Here is a 7,627-nt window from a genome sequence, read left to right on the forward strand (position 1 = left end):
AAATTAAAAATGTAAATTAGTGGCACAAAAAAATGAAAACTGACCAATGGTGCCATAGTTCTGTCAAAATAGGGTAACTTGCGATGAAATTTCGTAAATCTGGTAAGTTGTGTCAAAAGAAACATTTTATGATGGTAAATGGCATTAACTCTTTATATGCACAAAGTTGAAGATAATATAGTTGAGTTACGAATATTTTTTGAAAATTTGAACATCAATTGGTTCGTCATTCCGTCGGTGCCGCCGCCGATCTGCCCCACCTCCAATGGCCTTTGGTCCGTGGAGGTGCGGAGGATCTCCCCCCCCCCCTCCCCCCACACACACACCCCACCGACAGGAGGCATCCCGTTCTCATTTTTTGTTAGGGTCAACGTCTTGATTGGGGTTGTGTGGCGGTGGCGATGTCCCACGGTAGGAATAATGTCTCCCACGTCCTATGCTCGTCCTGATGGTGCGAATAGCGTCACCGGAGGATTTGTGGAGGTGTATCTCCGTCAGGTCTCGCGGGATTTGGTCGGTGCTGGTCTTCGATGGATATATTTGGATCCAATTTTTGTTCGTCTTCGTTCGTTTGGTTACAAGTCTGATCTTTCTGATCTACAACTCTTTTCATTGGCGATGGTTTCTGCTTTGGTGTATTGGTTCTTTAGGGCCTTAGCACGACAACTTTCCAACTGTCTACTACAACAAGGTTTACCCGACTTAGGTGAGGGAGGGACGATGACGGCAGCGCACCTTCGGCTCACTCCAGTGCTTCTAGTCGTTGCTAGGTGATCCATGGACCTACTTGAAACTTGTATTACCTCTACTGTGTTCTTTGTACTGCCATGATTGATGAATAGATTACAAATTTCTCTCACAAAAAATTGGTTCGTCATTCAAAGTATCTTGGTCGCTTGAATATTCCAAAAAGAAATTCTTACCATGGACCTATATCCTGTTGGAAATATACCCTAGAGGCAATAATAAAATGGTTATTATTATATTTCCTTGTTCATGATAATTGTCTATTGTTCATGCTATAATTATGTTATCCGTAAATCGTAATACATGTGTGAATACATAGACCACAACATGTCCCTAGTGAGCCTCTAGTTGACTAGCTCGTTGATCAACAGATAGTCATGGTTTCCTAACTATGGACATTAGATGTCATTGATAACGGGATCACATCATTAGGAGAATGCTGTGATGGACAAGACCCAATCTTAAGCATAGCACAAGATCGTGTAGTTCGTTTGCTAGAGCTTTTCTAATGTCAAGTATCCTTTCCTTAGACCATGAGATTGTGCAACTCCCGGATACTGTAGGAATACTTTGAGTGTGCCAAACGTCACAATGTAACTGGGTGACTATAAAGGTGCACTTCGGGTATCTCCGAAAGTGTCTGTTGGGTTGGCACGAATCGAGACTGAGATTTGTCACTCCGTATGACGGAGAGGTATCTCTGGGCCCACTCGGTAAGACATCATCATAATGAGCTCAATGTGACTAAGGGTTGGTCACAGGATGATGTGTTACGGAACGAGTAAAGTGACTTGCCGGTAACGAGATTGAACGAGGTGTTGGGATACCGACGATCGAATCTCGGGCAAGTAACGTACCGATTGACATTGAATACGGGATTGATTGAATCCTCGACATCGTGGTTCATCCGATGAGATCATCATGGAACATGTGGGAGCCAACATGGGTATCCAGATCCCGCTGTTGGTTATTGGCCGGAGAGTTGTCTCGGTCATGTCTGCATGGTTCCCGAACCCGTAGGGTCTACACACTTAAGGTTCGGTGACGCTAGGGTTGTAGAGATATTAGTATGCGGTAACCCGAAAGTTGTTAGGAGTCCCGGATGAGATCCCGGACGTCACGAGGAGTTCCAGAATGGTCCGGAGGTAAAGATTTGTATATAGGAAGTCCAGTTTCGGCCACCGGGAAAGTTTTGGGGGTCATCGGTATTGTACCGGGACCACCGGAAGGGTCCCGGGGGTCCATCGGGTGGGGCCACCTATCCCGGAGGGCCCCATGGGCTTAAGTGGGAAGGGAACCAGCCCCTGATGGGCTGGTGCGCCCCCCCATGGGCCTCCTCCTACGCCTAGGGTTGGAAACTCTGGGGATGGGGGGCGCGCCACCAAACTTGGGGGGCAAGTCCCCCCCTAGGCCGCCGTCCCTCCATAGATGGGATCTACAAGGGGGCCGGCACCCCTCCTGGCCCCTATATATATTGGAGGGGAGGGAGGGCAGCCGCACCCCAAGTCCCTGGCGCCTCCCTCCCTCCCGTGACACCTCCTCCTCCCCTCTTGCGCTTGGCGAAGCCCTGCCGGGATCCCGCTACTTCCACCACCACGCCGTCGTGCTGCTGGATCTCCATCAACCTCTCCTTCCCTTGCTGGATCAAGAAGGAGGAGACGTCTCTCCCAATCGTACGTGTGTTGAACGCGGAGGTGCCGTCCGTTCGGCGCTCGGTCATCGGTGATTTGGATCACGATGAGTACGACTCCATCAACCCCGTTCTCTTGAACGCTTCCGCTCGCGATCTACAAGGGTATGTAGATGCACTCCCCTCTCCCTCATTGCTATATGACTCCATAGACTGATCTTGGTGATGCGTAGAAAATTTTAAAATTCTGCTGCGTTCCCCAACAGTGTTATCAGAGCTAGGTCTATGCGTAGTTTCTATGCACGAATAGAACACAAGTTGTTGTGGGCGTTGATTTTGTCAATTTACTTGCCGTTACTAGTCTTATCTTGATTCGGCGGCATCGTGGGATGAAGCGGCCCGGACCGACCTTACACGTACGCTTACGTGAGACTGGTTCCACCGACTGACATGCACTAGTTCCATAAGGTGGCTAGCGGGTGTCTGTCTCTCCCACTTTAGTCGGATCGGATTCGATGAAAAGGGTCCTTATGAAGGGTAAATAGAAATTAGCATATCACGTTGTGGTTTTGGCGTAGGTAAGAAACGTTCTTGCTAGAAACCTATAGCAGCCACGTAAAACTTGCATCAACAATTAGAGGACGTCTAACTTGTTTTTGCAGCATATGCCGTGTGATGTTATATGGCCAAAAGGATGTGATGAATGATATATGTGATGTATGAGATTGATCATGTTCTTGTAATAGGAATCACGACTTGCATGTCGATGAGTATAAGAACCGGCAGGAGCCATAGGAGTTGTCTTAATTTATTTATGACCTGCATGTCAACATAAACGTCATGTGATTACTTTACTTTATCGCTAACCGTTAGCCATAGTAGTAGAAGTAATAGTTAACGAGACAACTTCATGAAGACACGATGATGGAGATCATGATGATGGAGATCATGGTGTCATGCCGGTGATGACGATGATCATGGTGCCCCGAAGATGGAGATCAAAAGGAGCAAAATGATATTGGCCATATCATGTCACTATTTGATTGCATGTGATGTTTATCATGTTCTACATCTTATTTGCTTAGAATGACGGTAGCATAAATAAGATGATCCCTCGCAATAATTTCAAGAAAGTGTCCCCCTAACTGTGCACCGTTGCTAAGGTCCGTTGTTCCGAAGCACCACGTGATGATCGGGTGAGATAGGTTCTAACGTTCGCATACAACGGGTGTAAGCCAGATTTACACACGCAATACACTTAGGTTGACTTGACGAGCCTAGCATGTATAGAAATGGCCTCGGAACACAGAAGACCGAAAGGTCGAACATGAGTCGTATAGAAGATACGGTCAACATGAAAATGTTCACCGATGATGACTAGTCCGTCTCACGTGATGATCGGACACGGCCTAGTTGACTCGGATCATGTATCACTTAGATGACTAGAGGGATGTCTATCTGAGTGGGAGTTCATTAAATAATTTGATTAGATGAACTTAATTATCATGAACATAGTCTAAAATCTTTGCAATATGTCTTATAGATCAAATGGCTCACGCTAATGTTGCCCTCAACTTCAACGCGTTCCTAAAGAAAACCAAGCTAAAAGACGATGGCAGCAACTACACGGACTGGGTCCGTAACCTGAGGATTATCCTCATAGCTGCCAGGAAAGCATATGTCCTTGATGCACCGCTAGGTGAAGCACCTATTTTCCCTGCAGAACAAGACGTTATGAACGCTTGGCAGACGCGTAGTGATGATTACTCCCTGGTTCAGTGCGGCATGCTTTACAGCTTATAACCGGGGCTCCAAAAGCGTCTTGAGCAACACGGAGCATATGAGATGTTCCAAGAGCTGAAAATGCTTTTTCCAAGCTCATGCCCGGGTCGAGAGATATGAAGTCTCCGACAAGTTCTACAGTTGTAAGATGGAGGAGAACAGTTCTGTCAGCGAGCACATACTCAAAATGTCTGGGTTGCACAACCGCTTGTCTCAGCTGGGAGTTAATCTCCCGGATGATGCGGTCATTGACAGAATCCTTCAATCGCTCCCACCTAGCTACAAGATCTTTGTGATGAACTTCAGTATGCAGGGGATGGAAAAGACCATTCCCAAGGTACATTCAATGCTGAAATTAGCGGAGGTGGAAATCAAAAAGGAACATCAAGTGTTGATGGTGAATAAAACCACTAAGTTCAAGAAAGGCAAGGGTAAAAATAACTTCAAGAAGGACGGCAAGGGAGTTGCCGCGCCCGGTAAGCAAGCTGCCGGGAAGAAGTCAAAGAATGGACCCAAGCCTGAGATTGAGTGCTTTTATTGCAAGGGAAACGGTCACTAGAAGCGGAACTGCCCCAAGTACTTAGCGTAAAAGAAGGCCGACAATACCAAAGATATATGTGATATACATGTTATTGATGTGTACCTAACCAGCACTCGTAATAACTCCTGGGTATTTGATACCAGTGCAATTGCTCATATTTGTAACTCAAAACAGGAACTGCGGAATAAACGGAGACTGGCGAAGGACAAGGTAACGATGCGCGTCGGGAATGGTTCCAAGGTCGATGTGATCGCCGTTGGCATGCTATCTCTGCATTTACCTACGGGATTAGTTTTAAACCTCAATAATTGTTATTTAGTACCAGCTTTGAGCATGAACATTGTATCTGGAACTCGTTTAATGCGAGATGGCTACTCATTTAAATCTGAGAATAATGGTTGTTCTATTTATATGAGAGACATGTTTTATGGTCATGCCCCGCTGGTCAATGGTTTATTCTTATTTAATCTCGAACGTGATGTTACACATATTCATAGTGTGAATGCCAAAAGATGTAAGGTTGATAATGATAGTCCCACATACTTGTGGCACTGCCGCCTTGGTCACATTGGTGTCAAACGCATGAAGAAACTCCATGTAGATGGACTTTTGGAGTCTCTTGATTATGAATCATTTGACACGTGTGAACCATGCCTCATGGGCAAAATGACCAGGACTCCGTTCTACGGAACAATGGAGCGAGCAACCAACTTATTGGAAATCATACATACTGATGTGTGCGGTCCAATGAGCGTTGAGGCTCGCGGTGGCTATCGTTATGTCCTCACCCTCACTGATTACTTAAGTAGATATGGGTATGTCTACTTAATGAAACACAAGTCTGAGACCTTTGAAAAGTTTAAGGAATTTCAGAGTGAGGTTGAGAATCAACGTGACAGGAAAATCAAGTTCTTACGATCAGATCGTGGGGGAGAATATTTGAGTCACGAATTTGGCACGCACTTAAGGAAATGTGGAATAGTTTCACAACTCACGCCGCCTGGAACACCATAGCGTAATGGTGTGTCCGAACGTCGTAATCGCACCCTATTGGATATGGTACGATCTATGATGTCTCTTACTGATCTACCGCTATCATTTTGGGATTATGCTATAGAGTCTGCCGCATTCACTTTAAATAGGGCTCCATTGAAATCCGTTGAGACGACACCACATGAATTGTGGTTTGGCAAGAAATCTAAACTGTCGTTTCTGAAAGTTTGGGGATGCGATGCTTATGTCAAGAAACTTCAACCTGAAAAGCTCGAACCCAAATCGGAAAAATGCATCTTCATAGGATACCCTAAAGAAACTATTCGGTATACCTTCTATCTTAGATCCGAAGGCAAGACCTTTGTTGCCAAGAATGGATCCTTTCTAGAGAAAGAGTTTCTCTCGAAAGAAGTAAGTGGGAGGAAAGTAGAACTTGATGAAGTATTGCCTCTTGAACCGGAGACTGGCGCAGCTCAAGAAATTGTTCCTGAGGTGCCTGCACTGACTAGGGAGGAAGTTAATGATGATGATCATAAAACTTCAGATCAAGTTGCTACTGAACTTCGAAGGTCCACAAGGACACGTTCCGCACCAGAGTGGTACGGCAACCCTGTCCTGGAAATCATGTTGTTAGACAATGGTGAACCTTCGAACAATGAAGAAGCGATGGCGGGCCCAGATTCCGACAAATGGCTGGAAGCCATGAAATCTGAGATAGGATCCATGTATGAAAATGAAGTATGGACTTTGACTGACTTGCCCGTTGATCGGCGAGCCATAGAAAATAAATGGATCTTTAAGAAGAAGACAGACGCGGATGATAATGTGGCCATCTATAAGGCTCGGCTTATCGCTAAGGGTTATCGACAAGTTCAAGTGGTTGACTACGATGAGACTTTCTCACCCGTAGCGAAGCTGAAGTTCGTCCGAATCATGTTAGCAATTGCCGCATTCTATGATTATGAGATATGGAAAATGGACGTCAAAACGGCATTCCTTAATGGTTTCCTTAAGGAAGAATTGTATATGATGCAGCCGGAAGGTTTTGTCGATCCTAAGAATGTTGATAAGGTGTGCAAGCTCCAACACTCAATCTATGGGCTGGTGCAAGCATCTCGGAGTTGGAACATTCGATTTGATGAGATGATCAAAGCGTTTGGGTTTACGCAGACTTATGGAGAAGCCTGTGTTTACAAGAAAGTGAGTGGGAGCTCTGTAGCATTTCTCATATTATATGTGGATGACATACTATTGATGGGAAATGATATAGAATTCTTGGAAAGGATAAAGGCCTACTTGAACAAGTGTTTTTCAATGAAGGACCTTGGAGAAGCTGCTTATATATTAGGCATCAAGATCTATAGAGATAGATCGAGACGCCTCATTGGTCTTTCACAAAGTACGTACCTTGACAAGATATTGAAGAAGTTTAATATGGATCAGTCCAAGAAGGGGTTCTTGCCTGTATTGCAAGGTATGAGATTGAGCACGGCTCAATGCCCGACCACGGCAGAAGATAGAGAAAAGATGAGTGTCGTCCCCTATGCCTCGGCCATAGGGTCTATCATGTATGCCATGCTGTGTACCAGACCTGATGTAAACCTTGCCATAAGTTTGGTAGGAAGGTACCAAAGTAATCCCGGCATGGAACACTGGACAGCGGTCAAGAATATCCTGAAGTACCTGAAAAGGACTAAGGATATGTTTCTCGTCTATGGAGGTGACGAAGAGCTCGTCGTAAAGGGTTACGTCGATGCTAGCTTCCACACAGATCTGGATGACTCTAAGTCACAAACCAGATACGTGTATATTTTGAATGGTGGGGCAGTCAGCTGGTGCAGTTGCAAGCAAAGCGTCATGGCAGGATCTACATGTGAAGCGGAGTACATGGCAGCCGCGGAGGCAGCACAAGAAGCAATCTGGGTGAAGGAGTT

The sequence above is a fragment of the Triticum urartu genome, chromosome 2A (assembly GCF_056163025.1).
Source record: "Triticum urartu cultivar PI428250 chromosome 2A, HENAU_Tu73, whole genome shotgun sequence".
NCBI classification, from domain to species: domain Eukaryota; kingdom Viridiplantae; phylum Streptophyta; class Magnoliopsida; order Poales; family Poaceae; genus Triticum; species Triticum urartu.